Source organism: Felis catus, chromosome B3 (assembly GCF_018350175.1).
Source record: "Felis catus isolate Fca126 chromosome B3, F.catus_Fca126_mat1.0, whole genome shotgun sequence".
NCBI classification, from domain to species: domain Eukaryota; kingdom Metazoa; phylum Chordata; class Mammalia; order Carnivora; family Felidae; genus Felis; species Felis catus.
In genome coordinates this window covers 132758781-132779147 of record NC_058373.1, presented here as the reverse complement: position 1 = coordinate 132779147, position 20367 = coordinate 132758781, and the positions used below count along the sequence as shown (strand labels likewise).

At 46.4% G+C, this 20367-nt stretch overlaps 1 protein-coding gene across 5 annotated transcripts in view; it reads left to right on the top strand.

The window, feature by feature from the left end:
* FOXN3 (forkhead box N3) overlaps window positions 1-20367 on the top strand; it is a 403882-nt gene that overhangs the window by 111897 nt on the left and 271618 nt on the right. For all 5 annotated transcript variants that reach the window (XM_045060356.1, XM_011283437.4, XM_045060357.1 and 2 more), the window contains exon 2: window positions 3472-3587. The gene's annotated coding sequence lies outside the window, so the exon portion shown is untranslated. The remainder of the gene's footprint in view (window positions 1-3471; window positions 3588-20367) is intronic.

The window sequence follows — 20367 nt, the reverse complement described above, 5'->3', positions numbered from 1 at the left end:
ACATAAGGAACAAGCTGTGTGAGTGAGTGAATGTGTGTGTGTGTGTGTGCGCGCGCGCGTGTGCACGCGCGTGTGTTTAAAGGCCTGTGTCTGAGGTCGACAGGCTTTTTCAGAGGCACTCTTGGCTTTCTGTGTAAACGTGTACTTCCTCTTGTCCAGAGTTAGCCTGTTAAGGGAATAAAGCGCAATTCAGGTTTCCAAGTTGGAAGCCTGATTAATCTCTCTGCCAGTTACATATGGAAATAAATTAGTAAATGGTCCATCTGGGACTAAACTACTGCAGAGATGATAAATTATCGCCATCGTATACGTCAGTGTTGCTGAAGACTGAGTTGTGCTCACCAGGAACTGCTGAAAGATAACTGGATGCTCTATTGTGGTCAGAGAAATAAAATTAAAAACAATTTCTGAGTAAAAAATTTACCGTGAGAGGTTTCTTGGGAGAATGGTTTTGTTGATGCCAAGTTTGTTCCTTAGGACTGCTATCCCTGCAGGTATTTGAAAGGTGAGTCTCAAGGGCATAGGAAATTTTTTATTTTTCTGTTTTCAAGGGCCAAGACAACAAGTATTAGTACCCAGATGTCTCAATGAGCAGGATAATTCTGTGCCTTACAGTAGCATGGTGCTTTGTAATTGTCTAGCAATTTCCTGTCTGTGTTTTTCCTTACATTTCAACGAAGGTGGGGCAAGTTCTTGTCTCTCGTTCGGGATCAGTGTAGAACTGAGGTTTCAGGGACCGGGTCCCTTATGCACAGTGACTCAGATGGCCAAATGGCAGAACCGGATAAGCAACCACATATCCCCGATTCTGAACCCCGCTTCGTTTCTATCAGTCTTGCACGACGTCAGAACGTTTCAGTGTCCCCTCGTGCACCGAGCGGCGTCAAGCAATAAAGCCGTCTATTTATGTCAGTTTTCTAGAGGCAAAAGCCGTGCCTTCTTGATGGTGAAAAGTCCTTTTTTTTTTTCTAAGTGGAGATGCTGAAGGTTGGTTTAACATTTTTCTTACCTGTTTTAATTTGTTTAAATGGAAGTTATGATCATTGACATGTTAGTTTCAGATGTACAACGTAGTGATTTGAGATTCGTGTACATTGTAAAATGGTCACCACAGTAGAAGTCTGGTTAGTACCCGTCACCTTATGTAGTTACAAAACTTTTCTTCTGATGAGAACCTTGAAGATCTATTCTCTCGGCAACTTTCAAATATGCAATATGGTATTATTAACTGTAGTCACCGTGCTGTGCATTACTTACACAGGTGACGTATTTATTTTATAACTAGAAGTCTGTACCTTTTGAGCCCTTTACCCATTTCTTCCCTCTCCCCATCCCTTGGCTGAATCTTTTTTTCCCCACGATTAAAGGCACACCACTATCCGTATGAATTATTTTATCAAACTAAAACCACAGATGTCTTCAGGGGCCCTTTAGGTATGGTAACATTTTGCCCCTCTGCAGAATGGCCCGAGGCTGCTGTGACCTCTAGCTTCTTGTGCCTCCTTTCAAATTTTCTTCTGCGTCTTCCTCCTGCGCAGGACTCTTCAGCGGTTAACCCTTAAAGCCGCTGAGGTGTGCACCCCTTTAAAAAGCGCAGTAATAAAAAACAAAAGTACCGAAAAGCAAACTGGCTTTAGGAATCTCTAAGTCACCTGGTTTATCAGACATCCGTTTCTAACCAGAAGCGGCAGGTGCCACTTGGTGGTCTTCACACAGGAAAGAGAAGTCACAAGCCCCTAGCACTTACCTGTCTGTGCTTGGAAGCAACCTTGTCTCACCCAGACCGCCTTACAGGTTTCTCAGCCCGAGCTGGTGGCTCCAAGAACTCGGATGGCCCCGCACACTCTCTTGCCTCTGGGCCTTTGCTACAGCCTTGGCCTGTCCCCGCCTGTCAAAATCCTGTCCGGATCTCAGGGCCTGTGATTATTGTGATTGTCTCGACGCTTTCCCTTCCCTGCTCTCTCCACCCCAACCTGAAACGGATGTGTCCTCAGAAACCCTGCAGCTGTGTATTAGAGGAAGTAACACTGTCTGTACTCGGGTTGCCTGCTGCTCGGCTCGCCTCCCCTCCGCCTCCCCTCCCGGGTGGACGACACGTTTCTGAAAGGCAGGGACTTCATCACCACGTTCGTTCTCTCTCTGACTCTTCCGCCCTCCCCAATCCTTGGTTCAATGCTTTGCCTTTAATTGAAGCTTAATGTGCAGTATAGTAGGGTGATTTGACTTGACAACAACAGGAGGGGTGTCTTTGAATAGGTGGATCAGTGAAGAATCCAGGTTTTGTCAGGATTACTTGGAGGGCTAGTTAAAACGGATTGCTGGGTCCACACCTCCGAATATTCCGATTCAGTAGATCTTGGGTGGGGGCCAAGAATTTGTATTTCGAACAAACTCTCAGGTGACGATGCCACTGCTGATGTTCCGGGGACCATAGTTTGAGAATCACTGACCTGATGAATTTATTTCCTCACGTTCTCTACACTGAAGCGCACAGGATAAGCTCGTTCTTTTCGTGAGAGAGTCTATCCATTTGTCTTCTTTGAGGCGTAGGCTAAAAAAAAAATATCTTCCATCACAGATTATTATGCAATCTATCTCATGTACCAACTTTCCTATTTTTGCAAGATTATTGGTTAAATGTGGGCCAGTAGTTTGCAGCCCATTTAGTGAGTTGGAGCTTGATGGGATCTCTTCCTCCAGGAGGAGAGCCAGAGGAATTTTATTTTAAAGCAGCAGGAAAGAGCATCATTGGCTTTGCAGCCTGTGTATTCGGTCCGCCCAGTGGATCGAGGCTGGTCCACATGCTGGAACGCTGGCCGGGAGTGGTGCTCTGATGTTTCTCCTTTGTAGTGTATAGAGTGTTTATAGTATATAGACAAGTGTTTATAGTATGTAGACAGCTATAGTGAAGTAAAATGATCTCACGAATGTCACATGGCCGTTGTAGTAAAGTAAGATAATCTCATGATATCTGTGGCACGCATTTTCAAATTTCTGGGTCCCTCTGTGCCCCATGAGGCAGTTGTAAGAATACTCTGTTGTGGGGGCGCCTGGGTGGCGCAGTCGGTTGGGCGTCCGACTTCAGCCAGGTCACGATCTCGCGGTCCCTGAGTTCGAGCCCCGCGTCGGGCTCTGGGCTGATGGCTCGGAGCCTGGAGCCTGCTTCTGATTCTGTGTCTCCCTCTCTCTCTGCCCCTCCCCCATTCATGCTCTGTCTCTCTCTGTCCCAAAAATAAATAAACATTGAAAAAAAAAATTAAAAAAAAAAAAAAGAATACTCTGTTGTGAAAGGCCCAGTGGTTCAATAACTTCCCAAGAAATAAGAGGTAACTGTTGCAATTGATTCCCTCCCCCCCCCCAGCCCCAAGGGTTGCAGCTTTTAGAGTCAGGCCAGATGACAGCCATTGTTTTGAGCGGGTCCTCTCTCCTCCTCCGGTCTGATCCCGCCTTTCTTCTGCTCCTCTCTACCAGTCACTAGAAGCGTCGTCTCCTAGAAGACCAGCGTTCTCGTGATTATGGAGGCCTCTCTGTCCTTCCTGTGACTGGAGCAATGCTGACCTCGGTGTCTTGGACCCATTCTGACTCAGGTAACCAGGCTCTGCCTCCATCCCCCTCCCCCCCCCCCCCAGGGAGATTGCACTGAATAAATGAAATACCAAAGCTATATTTAAATGCAAATGCCAAATTGATTGTTGCTTCATCAATTGGGACCCTCCCCCTCTTCCTCCCAATCTTCTCAATGATTAATTTATGCAGCTGATCAGACTGACAATGTGGTCAATCCAATTTAGGCATTAAGGTAATGAAAACATTCAATCACATCTTTATTTAAAATTTTGGAGTGTCACAGATACACAGAGCAACAGGAACACTGCTGGGCGTCTTCATACAGAAACTCGCTTCTGCCATAGTTCCTGTAAATCAGTCTCTTTCCCATAATGCCATGTTTTACTTGAATTATGTTAATCTTTCCAATGTATCTTTTGACTGAATGTAGTAAGTATTGCGGAGTACCCGTTACGTGTTCTTGGGGCAGATGGGAATAAAAAAGAAAAAAAGAAAAAATCGAAGGCACGGAGCTCGCCTCCCAGAGTCACGGCTTAGCCAAAGATCCGTGACTCACTCGTAAGAAAATGGCAGATGGTGGTGCTCAGTTTAGGGCCAGTGCTGCGTACTAATTAATGGTTCCCTCTTTGGTTGAGGGAATTGAGAGACTTTGAGGATTGGGATTGAAATAATTAGGGAAGAATTCATGGAAGAGGGAGGGCCTCCGGGGGGGGGGGCTTTTTTTTTTTTTTTTTTTTTTTTTTTTTTTTTTTTTGGCTGTGGCTCATCTGGCCAGGCTGAGGGAAGGGGAACAACATGGCACCTGGATAGGAGGGTGGGAATGAGCCCCCTGTGAGCCTGGGCAGTGAGAGCCCTGGCTGCGTGGGCCAGACAGGGTTCAGAGGACACTGATCCAGTGTCCCAGCCAGAGCCAGCTTCCCCCTCTGAGCCTGGGTCCCATAAGGTGTCCCTGGGGAAACTCCACTTGCCCCGTTGTGGAGGGGGCTTGGCTGGCAGCCGCCTTCAGGGACAGTGGTCATTGTTGCCTCACCCCCCCCCCCCCCCCCCCCCGGCTTGGCTGCTACCTTGCTGGCCTTTTTTGCTTCTTTGGGCCTGCTCGCGCGTGGCCTCCTCTTGTCTACCTGATGCTTTACTCTTCTCTTCCCCACCTGTTTCCCTCCCCTCCAAGCTCCGCATGGCAGCTGAGGCTTGACAAGGCCTGGGGATAAGCCAGAGGCCGCGTGAGGTCAGTACCTGCTGGTTTTGAAGGGTAGGAAGCCTAAGCCAAGAACACGAGTTTGCAGGTCAGTGTTGAGATTTCTGAAAGCCGGAATTCAGTGGAAGTCTCAAGGCTGAAGCTGGGGCCCCAGTCAGGGAGCCAAGTGTCCTGATTTGCTCTGGGATAGCTCGGCAAATGCTGCCCACGCCTAGCTCTTTCCCCGGGCCGCTTTTGGATAAAGCAATGGTGGCTTTCGCTGGGTCTTAAAGGTGCTACTGACGTTCCCTGCCGAGACTCCTGCCCATCCTGTCGGGCCTGTCCTGGCCACGGTCCCCCCCCGCCTCAGTGTGATCCAGTGCTCCCGGAGCCGGAGCCGAGGGGCTTGCTGACCCAGGAGCTCAGGCCTTCCCGAACATGGAGCCCTGGGTCCCCTGCCACCCGGAAGCAGAAGAGCTAGAATAACAGTCTGTGCTGTCCTCTCACTACAGTGATTGTGGGCCTTTGTCTTCTAAGCCTAATCCAAGGCTCCGTCAAGGGGCCCGTCGGGCTCCTGGGCCTGGTGCGGTTTGCTGCTTGTTCATGTGTGGTGCACAGGCGGAGACTGGTTTCTAGAGGTTTTTTCTCAATAATTATTTTTTAATGTTTATTTATTTTTGAGAGAGAGAGCCCGAGCGCTAGTGGGGGAGGGGCAGAGAGAGAGAGAGAGAGAGGGAGACCCAGAATCCGAAGCAGGCTCCAGGCGCCGAGCTGTCAGCACAGAGCCCGACGCGGGGCTCGCACTCACAGACCGTGAGATCATAACCTGAGCTGAAATTGGACGCTTCACCGACTGAACCACCCAGGCACCACGGTTTCTGCATTTTTAAATGGTTGGAAAAAATTCAAAGAAGAAGAATGTTTTGTGCCGCATGAAAATTAAATGGAACTCAGATTTCAGTTTCCCTAAATAAAGTTGCACTGGGACGCAGTCACATTCATTTTTGGATTATCTATGGCAGCTTTTGCGTAATGGCAAGAGTTGAACAGGTCCGTCAGAAATCGTAAATGTTGACTGACCCTTTGTGGAAAAAAATTGTCATCCTAGCAAATCGCCTAGACCCTTGTGTGACACAAGTGTTTGAAAAAGTTGAGGTGCAGAATATTTTGCACCATGAAGAAAAGAAGTTTGAGGGGTGAGTAGGATTTGCATAAGAGAGGCAAACTGACCATATTCTGGATGGGGATTTTTCCATTCATCCATTTAACCTACAAGTAAATCTGGACGTGACCTTGAGGCTACTTCATGTCAGAAACTTACTTACCTATTAGCGCTGTCTTGGAAATGAGGCATCCAGGCTTCTTGGGGGTAAACTGAATGTTGGAGCAAATCAGCACCAAATAAAAACACACCCTGCATCTTGGAACTTTTCCCCTTTTTACTTGGCGTGAACGATCGTATTTTAAACCAAATAAATATTTTGTTTTAAATCAAGTAAGCATTGAAGACTGAGCATGAGTAAGCCATGCCATTTAATCTTGGCAATATTTTCCCAATCTGGTGGGGATTCTCTGGTATTGTTGAGTGGAAACTACTCCAGCTATCAGAGTTGGAGAAGTGGGTTCTTACTCCTAATAAGTAGCTGAGCCAAGGCTACTGGCTTTTTACCCTCGGGAGGGTGAACAGTATTCCCCACATCTCAGGGTTAGCGCAACAGAAGTTTATTTCTCACTCACTGGTTTGTGCCAGTGTGGCCACCCTCCATCCAGTTATGAGGATCTGAGCCTTCTCCCTCCCGTGACACCTGCATTTCAACACGTGCCTTCCTGGCTGCTGTGGCATGTGAAAAAAAGAATTGAAAACACACGCCCTTTCTTAAGTGCCTTAGACCAGAAGTGACCCAGACCAGTTTCACATCCACAGTCCATTGGCCAGAATTAGTAGCATGACCCTCCCTTGTTGACGGGAGGCTGGGAAGTAAGTACAGAGGAGCATGAGATCTACTTGGGGTACCCTTGTCCTTGCCACACTGGGTCATCGTGGAAGATCCCACACGTTTTCTACGCTTTTCTTTCTTTGCTCCTCATTAAAAGGCAACTCACCCAGCTCAACGTTTTTTCACATAGTTTATGGGAGGCTCAGATACGATGTGCGAAAGAGCCTTGAATGGTAGGATGAGTTGTCAAATATGTAAGAGGTAATTGTTACCTGGTTTCTTTATCAGGTACTGAGTGGTGATGGTGTGGAGTCAAGGTAATCGCGTCCGCCCCAGGAGGCCTGGGGCTGTGCAAGCCTTTGCCAGTTACCTAATGCAATTATCATGCAGTCTTCCCTTTCACACCCAGAAATATCCTAGTATGGACAACCAATTATATGACCACCCCAGCTTGACCCCACTGGTCATCCTTCAAGATTAACGTCAGCTACTGTGTAGGTGCCTTTTCGGAGTCACGCTGTTCTAAGCTTTTTGCCTGTGCTGCCTCCTTTCATCCTCGTAACAAACTTTGGAGGCAGGTACATGTAATCTCATTCTCGCTGAGGTAGCGGAGGCAGAAAGGTTTGGATGGAATCCAGGTCTGAACTGCTCTTAAGCACTCCACTGGACCGCCTTGCTCATCCTTCTCTAGGAGTGCCCTCCTTGACCGTGTGGGCCCCCCTTCCTTGACACTGGCTTGGGACCTGCTCCCAGACCACACACTGGAAGAGAGCTAAGACCAGCCCTCGATGAGAAGGTGAGGCACGGAATCGCTATGTGACTCTCCAGAGCCAGAAAGTAGCAGGACCCGTCGTCCCCTTCCATCCATTACCCTGGACATCCACAAGCCCGGCTTGTGTTAACCCGGGGCGCTACATTTGACACAGGGAGAGAGGTTTTATTTTCAGATCTAGGGGGCGGGTAGAACTCTAGCCTGTGAAGACTTGCCATGTGCAGTGCAGTTGATTCAAACAGGCTCCTTCCCAACACAAATAGCCAGGAGGAACTGAGCTCTGTTTTCAGGCAGTTTATTTACAAATGTGTATATTAAAAAAAAAAAAAAAAAAGCCAAACCACAACCAAAGACTAGTCTGCTTGCAGAATAATATCAAACAAAAACCCATTTATTCACGAGATGGTATTAATTTCCCTGGTTTCTGGCCTTCCCAATCAGTGTTCAAAACCGAACCCATGGGGGCGCCTGGGTGGCGCAGTCGGTTAAGCGTCCGACTTCAGCCAGGTCACGATCTCGCGGTCTGTGAGTTTGAGCCCCGCGTCGGGCTCTGGGCTGATGGCTCAGAGCCTGGAGCCTGTTTCCGATTCTGTGTCTCCCTCTCTCTCTGCCCCTCCCCCGTTCATGCTCTGTCTCTCTCTGTCCCAAAAAAATAAATAAACGTTGAAAAAAAAAAAAAAACCGAACCCATGGAATCAAAGGGAAGAGTCTCTGGAAAAGGAACCCAGTGTGGCAGAATCATCTCTTGGCATTGCTTGCTTCAAGACCACCCCCTCCCCCCGCCCCCAGAAAATGATGCATGTGGTTTCTAAATGTACAAAGAAAACTAAAGGAATTCCATTATGAAAGAAAGATTAGATGGAAATTTCTAATCCTGTCTCATAAACAATATAGGAATAACTTTAAAATATTCTGCTTTAAGCATGCATTTAATTTGTGCTCTGGGAACCAAATAATGTTGCTAAGATAAAACATTCTAATAATGATTTATGTAAATTTATTTGTACAAAGTAATGGTGTAGTTGCCTATAGCAAATTGCTTGGAATATGAAATGACATTTATGAGGTCTTTTTTTCCTCTGAATTAATACAATGGAGAAAATGAGAGACTCCAGAAAGGAAAAAAGAAATGCTTGTTCAAAATGGAGTCTGATGCCTTGGGAAGCAGAGACGGCTGGACAGGTTACACGGTGTGAAAACAGTCAACGAACACAGTTCAGCATGTTTTCCGTGATGATCCCATTATCTCAGCCAGTTTTTAAAGTCACACAAAGAAGTGTGTGTGTTAGGTTCTTAGAAGGCTAGAACGCTTTATTTTAGTGGCCATAAGCCCTGCAGACACCGGAGTCCTTTCAGAACAGCCAACGACAGATGACTTGTTCTCATGGTCCCTCATAGACAGGGTGCTTACGGCGTGGGATACAAGGAGGCCAGATGTAATTAAAAATTGGGCAATTCATCTCTGCTCCCGGTTACTTTAATACCAAGGGAAGTTATGCCTGAGTCACAAATGTTAATAAACAAAACGAAAAACCCTCCCAAGGACTGATTCATAGACCTGCAAGGATTTTTCCTATTGGCTGCCCAGTTAGCACCTTTGATAATGGCTCTAGGTGTTTCCTGGAAACCTTTAATTAAATGGAAATACCCATATATGTAACAGAGAGTTTCTGGAGCTACGCTTTGGCCTTGTAAGTGCCCGCTCTAATTTGCCATAACCTGTATGATTTGGAAAAGGTATGATATTAGCACCTTAGTTTCAGAAGGCATTTATTTTTTTCCCCTAAAGCGTTTTTGCTATTTCCCTTGGTTATTGCATTCATTTTCGTGAGGTAGGTTGTAAGAGTTTGTATTCCCTATATAGGGAAACTTAGAGGGGTCGCCTGGGTGGCGCCGTCGGTTGAGCGTCCGACTTCAGCCAGGTCACCATCTCGAGGTCCGGGAGTTCGAGCCCCGCGTCGGGCTCTGGGCTGATGGCTCAGAGCCTGGAGCCTGTTTCCGATCCTGTGTCTCCCTCTCTCTCTGCCCCTCCCCCGTTCATGCTCTGTCTCTCTCTGTCCCAAAAATAAACAAAACGTTGAAAAAAAAATTTTTTTTATAGGGAAACTTAGAGCCACAGAAGTCACAAAGCAAGGTCACGAAGCAAGGTCACAAAGCGAGACATCACGAGGGGGGGAGGGAAGCAGCTTCCACAGGAACCTGTGGGCCCCTTGTCATCAGAAGCTAAAGCAGGTGGAACGGGTTTGTGAATTCTGGAGAACTTGATTTATTTAAAACAAATTTCAGAGTTTTGGTCCCTCATACGCCATTTTTGAGTTGCACCAACTCTCTTGAAAGAAATGGGTTAGTCTGGCTGGACGGAATGGCTTTGCAATCAGGGCGTTGGCTGTGGTGTGGCCAGGCCCTGGGGGGGCCTTGGTTTTAGTGACGTGGCCCAAGGTTCCCAGGGGGGACGCAGCGGATGTTAGGGCCACACTTCCAGAGTCCAGCTTTCCTCTTCCTAGCTGAATGACTTCGGGTGTGACTTTTGAGCTGTAGATTCCTAGAAAATAATGGTAAGGGGTCTGAGCCTCCATTTCCCCATCTGTAAAATGGGAAGAGGGATATTTACCGGGTAGAGACGACATGGGAATGGAATAAAATAATTCTTATAAAATACTGGGCACGGTGCTTGGCAGGTAAACACTCATTTTATGGTAGCTCTTAAAATGATTGCAACGGTTATCCGTTGAGAAGGGATGGTCCTGACTGATAATTGGAAACAAGATTAAAATCTATCTTTTATTTAAATGAGAATTAACCGAAAAGATTTCGAAGTCAGTTGTTTCTTGTGTTCTGAAAGATAACAAGGTAAACAGGGGCGTTCGTTCATTTGTCCGTTCAGCGAACAGCTCTTGATGTCAAAGGCCCTTTGCAAACTGTTTTCGAGGGATGGAGAGGCCAGATAGAGAGTTCTGGTCTCGAGGGATAAGGGAGATTTTTTTTTTTTTTTTTTTTTTTTTTTTTTAAACACGGGCACCGTGCAGGCCACACTAGTCTAGATGGTCTTTGTCTTCTAAGAATTCAGAAATTAAGCTGGCCTCAATCTTTAGCTGTTGCCGAAAGCCTTGGTTCTGGTCCAGACTCTACAAGTTGGTTTCCTTTAGAATAGTCATCTCGGCTGGCCATAGAGTAGGTTTATGTCAAGATAAATGGATAGAGAGTCTTTGGTCATTTGCTCTTCTGTTGCTGCTGCCTATAAAAGAAGCCATTCACATTCTTTGCACATGTGTTCTCGGCCGTTGTAGGTCAGGCCCCTGGGCTGAAAGTGTGAATACACCCTTTTGTTAGAATTCATTTCCATTAGAAGCATATATACTACTTTCTTATCAGGGGTTGAAATGAATCCAGTGTAAAATGTGTTGACTTTTTTTGCGATGACTCCGTAGTTCTATCACCTTAGAAAAGGTGTTTCACAGAAATTCTCTCAAGGAAGATAAGGAAATGTGAAACATTCTCAAGCAAAATGAGAAAATAAGTAATAATTCTCAGATCTGGGACCCAGTCGGGTCTATTTCAGTGGTTCCTGGACACCGAGGGGCCTCCCGCGTGGAAGGCGGGCAGAGGGGATGCTTGGGCACGGAGTCCGGTGGTGGGGGTGGGTGCGGGGGGCAGACAGATATGCATAAATAAGCATTCAAAGATGAACTCTTCCCTGGGTCCCAGGCAAAGAGAAAAATAAGCTCAAGACAGTGAGTTCAGTCTCCTTACTTGGCAAAATAAAAAGTTGGCAAACCTACGCTCGTCCCCAAAACTATTTTTGAAATCTTATTGTGGTGCAAAATCACGATCTGGGAACCTCCCTGACTTGAGTTCTTTTGCTTCTCTTTGGTGCTGTTCTCACCTCCCTCTCTACCTTCCTCCCTGGCTCCCACTACTGTTTACTGGAGGTCCCCGCCTGTGGCTTAGCCTCCTTATTAGAAAGGAGATTAGCAAGTGTTAGACACATACCGGCAGTTAAGACTTTCTTCATGATTGAAGGAGGAGGGAAAAAAAAAAAAAAAGCATTTGAAAAGATGAGTAGGCATCGATCCATAGCACTCTGGATTGAGAATGCACGTCACACACGTATCTCCTGCTGGAAATCCGGCAGACCCCGTCCCGGCCAAGGCAGAGGGTGAGCTCTTACTCCCCAGGGAACGTGCTGGATTGTACTAGCTGTTTCCCGACAGTGGATACATTTATGTGTCCGCATTTGTTTTACTCTCCCTCTGGTGTGTGTGTATGCAACTCCCCAAACGATATTCGGGCGCTAAGAGGGGATTGAGTCGTTTGGGCCCAAACTCTTAACTTCGCTTAAAGCTCGGGCCTCCGTCGATGGTGGTAGCAACATAGCACAAGGCAGAGCTTTTTGAGTTTGCTAAGATAGAATTAGCTCAAAGGAATAATTGGAACTCGGAGCGGGGGCATCCACCATGGAGTCAGGAGACAAAGAGCTGTTTTTGAAGTTGATACCCCCGGAAAGAGAATGGCATCCAAACTGGCCTTGTTAATATAAAATAACAGCTCATCGTGAAGGAGGGAAGGCACTTTGTAAAGGACAGAACGGCATCCCCAGGCCCAAGCCAATGGCCTCTTAGCAGGTAGACTTTTAACACCTGGCACTCCAGATCCTAGGAGAAGGTACGTTGGTGAGTTGAACGTATCTGACAGCAGGTGGGGACCTCACTGCTTTCCTTGACTGTGTTTCCCTGAATACCAGAGGATATCATTCCCTCACATATAATACACAGTCTCCGGGTGAACAAAAAGAAGCAGGTGACTGGTTGTAGTAGCTATTGGAAGGTCCAAATTCCTCCCCGGTTAGAGTTGAATAGACTTTACCTGTGATTTGTTTGATCTGGTGAATGGACCCCTTCTCTCCTGAATCAGCCTTGGGTGAACTGGCAGAGAACTGGGCAACACTAAGCACTGTTCAAGGACTGTATGATTTCTAGAGTTTTCCATCAGGGGCCACTCAGGTAAAGAAGTGACCTGCTCTTTTGCAGGTGTGGGGCTGTGTGGCAGGTAGTTATGTGCTTCATGAAGGCTTCTAAGTAGTGGCGGTCCTATCTTTATCATGGCTTTCAACTCTACCCCTCCCGTGATCGTAACTGAAATATTATAGTTACAAGAATGTATTATTGCGTCTACATGGGTGTATTCATGTAATGCATGTGTATACGTAAATATACATGTCTATATACGTGTGTGTGTATATAAGTAAATTATGTCATTTGATTCTGGGACACTTTATAGGCTTCGTCGTTTTCTGAAGGTGTGGAAATATCTAAATGACCGCCACTGTGACTGGTTCCACTTCTATATCATTCAGTCTCTACTTTTTTTTAGCTCTTCTATCTGGGACGTGTAAGCAGCCCCTGGATATATAGGTGCTTAACTGAACAAAAACGCCAACAAGCTGCTATTTATTTTCTTAAACAGCTTGAGCAGAGATATGTGGTCTGATTGCCAAAAATTGTTAGCTTATCACTGAACTGTCCTGATGAGTCTTATTATTCAATTTGCATTGCTTACAATAGTAATTATTACTACATAAAAGAGCGTGATGCTTTTATTCTTTGTATAGTTCTTTCATTAATAATTTAATTGACTGTTGCATCCAAGAGGTTCTGTGACACACTCATCAAAGTACTTAGAGACTGGCCCTGGGCACCTTGGGAAATCAAAATTTAGGTATAAATTGTAAGGCTGGGGGTGAAGACGCAGGTGACTGACGGGTCCTTTGGTCCCAACAACCAACTGTTTGGCTGTATGTTTCCCTCATATTTATTTCCAAGCATTTCACTGATTCACCAGCAATGAGTCTCATCTAGCTATTTTAACAACCTAAGAAATAAGACCACGATATAGTTATTTTGCTCACTAAAATGGCTAGGTTGGTACTGATTTATAAGTGAAAAGGTATTGATGTTAAAACAATATATTGACCCAAAATGACTGAATTGGTGGCTTCTCATAAATAGAATCTGTGTCTATGGGGTCTGTTCTTTAGAAACAGGAAGATTTTGGGGCACCCGGGTGGCTCATTCGGTTAAGCGTCCCACTTCGGCTCAGGTCGTGATCTCACGGTGCATGGGTTCGAGCCCCGCGTCGGGCTCTATGCTGACAGCTCAGAGCCTGGAGCCGGCTTCGGATTCTGTCTCTCTCTCTCTCTCTCTCTCTCTCTGCCCCTCCCCTACTCACACTCTATGTGTCTCTCTCAAAAATAAAGAAACATTAAAAAATTAAAATAACAAAAAGAAACAGGAAGATTTTATGGTCACAGCTTAGCCGATGTTCCTAGACGCTCCCGCGCCTGTGCAAGACATATGTTTTGATACATCTCGTGATAGAAAAACTTAGTTTGTGTACTTTTTGGTGTAGGACAGTACTCCAAATTTTGTCCTTATCCGTGTTTTATATATTCAATAAAATGATGGATTGAAATATGCCTTTGGAGGCATGAGAACCTGGCTTTGGTGGGCATCAACCCATCGTGATGTTCAAAGAGCTGCAGTTCAAAACTCTGGCTTCCACAGGGAAAATGAAGTCAACGAAGGAGTGTTCCCATGTGGCCAGCCCAGCCTGACGTCTCAGGGGATGAATGCATGCGTCGACCAAGAGTATCATGGAGGAAGTTTTTCATGTCAGAAATTGGAGGTTATGAAAATGATGGTCTTTTTCCTCCCGTAATGGATGATGCATTTGGAGCAGGTTTTGTTTTGTTGTTGTTGTTTTGTTGTTTTAATTTTCAATTTTAATTCCAGTTAGTTAACTTAGAGTGTTGTATTTGGAACAGGTTTTAATGTTGCACTCGAGAACCTATTTGCTGGGACTCAGGAAAGGAATTGGGGGGTTGTTTGAGAGCTCAGTTCTATAATTTACCTTTCAAATAGGAGTTTGATTTCTTGTAATTAAAAATTGTGTCTAGGTCCCTAACAAGCAACCGAGTTCTTAAGAAGTACTGGGAACTCTATGGCTGTACGATCTATTTTAATACAATTAAACACTTTGACAGTCATTTACCAGTTTAGAAGAAGACCATGTTCTGGTGGCTAAGTGGTATATAGATATGTCACAGTGAAGGCTAGGTTATGGGGTAACAGACAGCCCCCCAACTCAGGGGCATAAAACAATGAAGGTTTACTTCTTGCTCACTCTGTGCATCTACGAAGGCTAGCTGGGGACCCTGTGCTGTGTCATCCTTGTTTTTATCAGATAGAGGCCGATGGAGCATTCCCCATTATGGTGGCTGAGGGAAAGGAGAAAATGACAAAGCACGTGCTGGCCCTTCCAGCTGTCCAGGAGTGACACATGTATTGGCCAAAACTAGTCACATGGCCACACCCGACTGTGTACTTGAAGGAGGGAGCTGAAATATTTATAACAGCTCTGTTAGCTCTATGATATCTATAGTGTGTACCTTCATACTCTAAATGTTTCCTTATTTTCGTGAGAGAAAGTATGCATGTGTGTGGCAGAGGGAGGGGCAGAGAGAGGAGGGGAGAATCCCAAGCAGTCTCCATGCTCGGCACAGAGCCTGACGTGGGGCTCTGTGCCACCAACCGTGAGATCACGACCTGAGCCAAAATCAAGAGTCGGACGCTTAACCGACCGAGCCACCCAGGTGCCTTTGCACCTTCAGTATTCTAGATGGAACTCTAGCAACCTAGCTCAATGGAAGCGAGGGAGTAGAATTTATGAGAGAATTCTTTACATCCTTCAGAAAAATGGACTGGTCACCTGAAGTGGGACTGGTTTATTTTTTTCAGTACCGTCCTTTCCAGGGACTGAACGAAGGGGGGTGACTCGGGCTCTAGCTGCCCCCCCGCCCCCACCGGTACTCTATCTCACACAGACATAAGCCACTGTGTGTGTTATACAGATGCAGCATCACGTGAAGTTCCACAGCCCTTCCCTTCCTGGCCAAGCAGTGCTACCTCTAAGCTCCTGCTACACAGACATTCCAGGGTGGCCACAATCCCTCGGTTTTCCCTTGTTGGCTGTTCACTGTGGACTGTCCTAGCGTTGGACATCACCCTTTATATTTCATTTTCCTAAGTGGGCATCTGAAGGTTTCTTCTTACAAAGACAGAGCCCGTGGTGGGGCATTGGTCTGTGCGTACAGCTGCCCGGAAGGAAGTTGTTCCTCACGCACCGGGCTCAGGGGGGCTCCTCTTGTCCTTGCCTCTGTCCTGTGCCTCCTGTTAGTCTCCACCAGGCTGCTCCAGGGTGCTTGCTGGAAGTCTCCCTGCCTGGAACAGAGCGCTGGGGTCTGGGCTTGGGTTGTCGGTCAACGACTTCCATCATGGCCTTGGTGAAGCTGTTCAAGACCTTGAGAAGAATATATATGCACCTGAGAGAGACTCCCTTAGCCAGCAAATTTCAGCTATCTGGAATATAACCAGGAGTTAGGGAAAAAAAAGTCTCAGAGGACAAAAGAGCTGTCTCCAAATCCAAGCATTAAACTTTAAGTAGATCTTTACTGGTTTTGTGTTCTTAATGTAACCACACTCCTAATTAACGTGGCTTTCTGATTCTCTTTACTTTTATAGATGAGAGGTTGAATAATTTGCCTAAACTCTCCAAGCTGCGAGTGGTAGAACAGGTTCTTATGATTCTAGACTTAGGAGGATAATCAGTGTTTAGGACGGTAGCAGAAAGACAAGGAAAAGGGTGGAACTGTATTTAACTCTTTTGTTTAGAAATTAGGAGCGCCTGGGTGGCTCAGTTGGTTAAGTGTCTGACTTCACCTCAGGTCATGATCTCCCTCTGTGGATTTGAGCCCCTCGCGTCGTGGGGCTCTGTACTGACAGCTCGGAGCCTGGAGCCCGCTTCGGATTCTGTGTCTCCCTCTCTCTCTGCCCCTCCCCTGCTCACGCTCTGTCTCTCAAAAATAAATGTTAATTTAAAAAAAAAGAGAGAGAGAGAAAAGAAAGGAGTAGAAAAATATATAGTAATTGCAGCATGATTCCCTTCAACATGGCCACTTTTATTTCTTAGTTCTAGCGTGTAATGAGGATGGATTGGCTGAGAAATCCCAGCAGGTGGAACTGTGCTTCCTGATTGTGCCAAACCAATGTGAAGTTACTAGAGTTCTCTTTGCTGAACAGCTAGTTTAGCTGGTGTATAAATAGATGCTTGTAAAATACTTTCTGTAGCGTCAAGATGAATGAAGCCTTGAGTCGGTCTGTGTCACGATGAAGAGCCCGGTCCTGGGGCACTTGGATAGGGGACGCAGGGCTTCTGGAATATCTGGGCATGGGGATAGACCCCTCCCACATGACTGAGGATGGCCACCTCAGGAAAGAAAGTCCCCTGGAGGAAGCAAATGGCGACCAGCTCATTGACCTTCTCCCGCGTCCTTCATCTGTGTTGGGCCTCACGGTTTTCAAAGTACTGTCACGCACGCGATCTCCTTGGCTCACACCAATCCTGCGTGTCAGGGAAAGCAGACATCGGTGTCGTTTCCATCATCCAGGTGAGGACAGCCAGGCTTAGAGGGAGGTGCTCGTGGTCACAGTGCCTGGGAGAAGTGGCACCCGAGCGCTTCTCTATGTCGCGCACTCGGTAACCTCCCGCCACCCCGAATACCTGTGCTGTTCATGCCTGGGGAGGGCACCAGAGGGTAATGGAAGGAGATCCTTGCCCTCCTGCAGAGAGCTTTCTTGCCCAGTTGAAAAAGGCCAGTTTCACAGAGAAGGAGAAAAAGGAATGTGAATGTCCAGTCACGGCTGCGTGAACCACTTGGCTCTCAGACAGAAGCAACACTTGAGATGACACGAACAGGAGAAAAAACACCTTGGAACCTCAGGCGGTTGGTGGACAAGGCTTTCGTTATCTGCTAGACATAGTCAGCGACCTCGCAGCTGAAGGAGACCGCAGTCCTGCTTCCTGGGTCAAAGACGAGGCTATGACGTCCCTGTCAGGCCAGGAAAACACATGCTTGGGACTGCTGGTCCCCAGGGGGCCCTCACCCTAACCCTGGCAGCGTGGAGCCCCGCCTGCCTGCTCAGCCCTGGCGTGCCCGGACAGGGCAGAGGAAGGAGTTGGCCACGGGTCATCGGATGCTCTTCCCGGTGCGGGGGGTCAGGGCACCCCTCAGATGGGCCATCCCGAGATCTGGTTCAGGCTCGTCTCTATAACTGGTCAGGTGCGACTTTAAGCCAGTTAGAGGACCACTAGGTCTCTGGTTTTGTCACCTGTAAGTTAAAGAGTTCTTGACTTCACTCATTATTTAAAGAGGTTCAAATCAAACCAACAAGGAGATACCGCTTGTGATTTGTCTGATGGGCGAATATTTAAAAATTTCGGAATATCCAGTTCAGAGAGGGGTTGGGAAACAGAGGGTTTTCATGGCAGGGAACCCAGGTGGTGCATTTGACGACATCTGTCAAAAGTTATATGTACATACTCAGCAAGTTCAGCCTTACAAATGGATCCTGTGGATTTACTCACCGAGATCATCAACAACGAGTGAGTGAGGGTATCTTAATATTGTTCATAATAACAATAGCAGCAAATTGGAAACAGCCTCAGGACCCGTCACCGGAGTTTGTAGCCTTGGCACGCTGGTGAGCATTCCACTTATAAAATAAATAAGTCATGGGGTTGTAATGTACATCAAAGGGAATATAGTCAGTAATATTGTAACAGCTTTGTGTGGTGACAGATGATAGCTAGACTTAATTGTGAGCATCATTTAATAGTGTATAGAAATTTCAAATCGCTCTGATGTATACCTGAAACTAAAAGGCCATCGCTTGTCAATTATACTTAAATAAAAAAAAAGAGGGGTGCCCGGGTGGCGCAGTCGGTTAAGCGTCCGACTTCAGCCAGGTCACGATCTCGCGGTCCGGGAGTTCGAGCCCCGCGTCGGGCTCTGGGCTGATGGCTCAGAGCCTGGAGCCTGTTTCCGATTCTGTGTCTCCCTCTCTCTCTGCCCCTCTCCCATTCATGCTCTGTCTCTCTCTGTCCTAAAAATAAATAAACGTTGAAAAAAAAAATTAAAAAAAAAAAGATAAACGGGAAGAGTTGGAAAGGGTACAAAGATATAATGGTACCAAGTAATAATAATACATATTTTTGAGTGTCATCCCCATTCTAAGAAGTTTACGTGTATTAACTCCCCTATCCCCATTTTACAGACGAAACAGCTAAGGCACAGTGAGGTTTAAGTTCAAGATTATATAACTAGAAAGTAGCATGGTGATGGGAGTGAATGGCAAGTATTCTGGCTTCAAAACTTTGTTCGTTGCCTTCTTTCTTAGTTGGTTTGGACAGCTGTAGCAAAATACCCAGGACTGGATGGCTGATAGACAACAGAAATGCCTTTCTCACAGTTGGGGAGGCTAGATGTCTGAGATCAGGTGCCAGCATGCTCTGGAGGGGGTACCTGCTTCTGGGTCTCAGCCTTCTTGCTGTGCCCTCACATGGTCGAAGGGGCTAGTGAGCTTTGTGAGGTCTCTTTTTGAAAGTACTTAATCCCATTCATGGGGACTCCACCCTTATAACCTAATTACCCCCCAATACGCCGCCCCCCCCCCCCACTTAACACTACCACCATTAGGGGTTAGGATTTCAACATATGAATTTGGGGCAGGGGACACAAACATTCAGACCATAGCACCTTCTTAAGTGAAAAAAAAGCGAGTTGCAGGAAAGTGAGGTCCTATTTATATAAAAAAAAATGAAGTTGTATATATGTGTATAGATATGTGCATGAATATATATGCTCATGTTTTTGTAATTACTTTTAGCAGGATACACAAGAAGAAAGTAGGGAGGCCTGAGGGTTCAGGTAGGAGGCAAGCAACTTTTTATACATTCCTGCACAATTTTGTCTTAAAAAAAGTGTTCATGTATGATTTTTATTTTTCAATGTTTATATGCAAGCTAATCTGATTAGATGATGGAACTAAGGGTTATGTACATTTTCTTTAAATTTTTCTATACTTAAAATTATCTAGTTAATATTGTATTTTTAAATTTTTTTAATTAAAAAAAATTTTTTTAACATTCATTTATTATTGAGAGACAGAGAGAGAGCATGAGCAGGGGAGGGGCCAAGAGATGGGGAGACACAGAATCCAAAGCAGGCTCCAGGCTCTGAGCTGTCAGCACAGAGCCCGACGTGGGGCTCGAGCTCACAAACCGCGAGATCATGACCTGAGCCGAAGTCGGACACTCAACCAACGGAGTCACCCAGGCACCCCAAATATTGTATCTTTAAATGAAAAGATTGGACATAACCCTCTCTGAGAGCCCCTTCCAGGTCAGAAATGTCCTGATTGTATTTGTTGAGCGTGAAGCCACCCATGCTTCTTATGTAGCATGGAATGGACCCATGTTCCCTGCCCACAAGTCACTTAGCATTGAATCAGGTCATGGTGGACAGTGATATATACACCTGACGCAGGTAAACCTCCAGGATCCCACCATTCTCTGCCAGAGACTGGCTTGTCCTGCCGGGCCGCTGAGTCCAAGGCGAGGAGAGCCACTTAGAGAAGGGGCCTGTGATATGTAGCTGTCCTCGGGAGCTCAGAAGAGCCTCCAGCCTGGACTAGATCCTTCTGACTTCACGACTGTCACCACCACGGGCGACACTCATTTTGTACCAGGCACTGTGATGCTGATCTCTTTCGGTGCAAGCACCGCGGTTGCTGTTTCTCTCCCCATTCTAGAAATGAAGGTTCAGATGTGCCCCCTTGCCTCTGCCTTAGTTTTTAAAGTGGTTGGGAGTAGTGTACGTCCCTCCCACCCCTGTGCCGTATGCCCCAGGGGATCAGCACGGTGACCGGAGCAATGATTGAACTGAGAAAACCCCCAAGAGAACGGAAGAACGCAAAGAGAGTGGTCGAGATCCTTGCTCGGTTCTCCCAAGCCCCACGTAATTT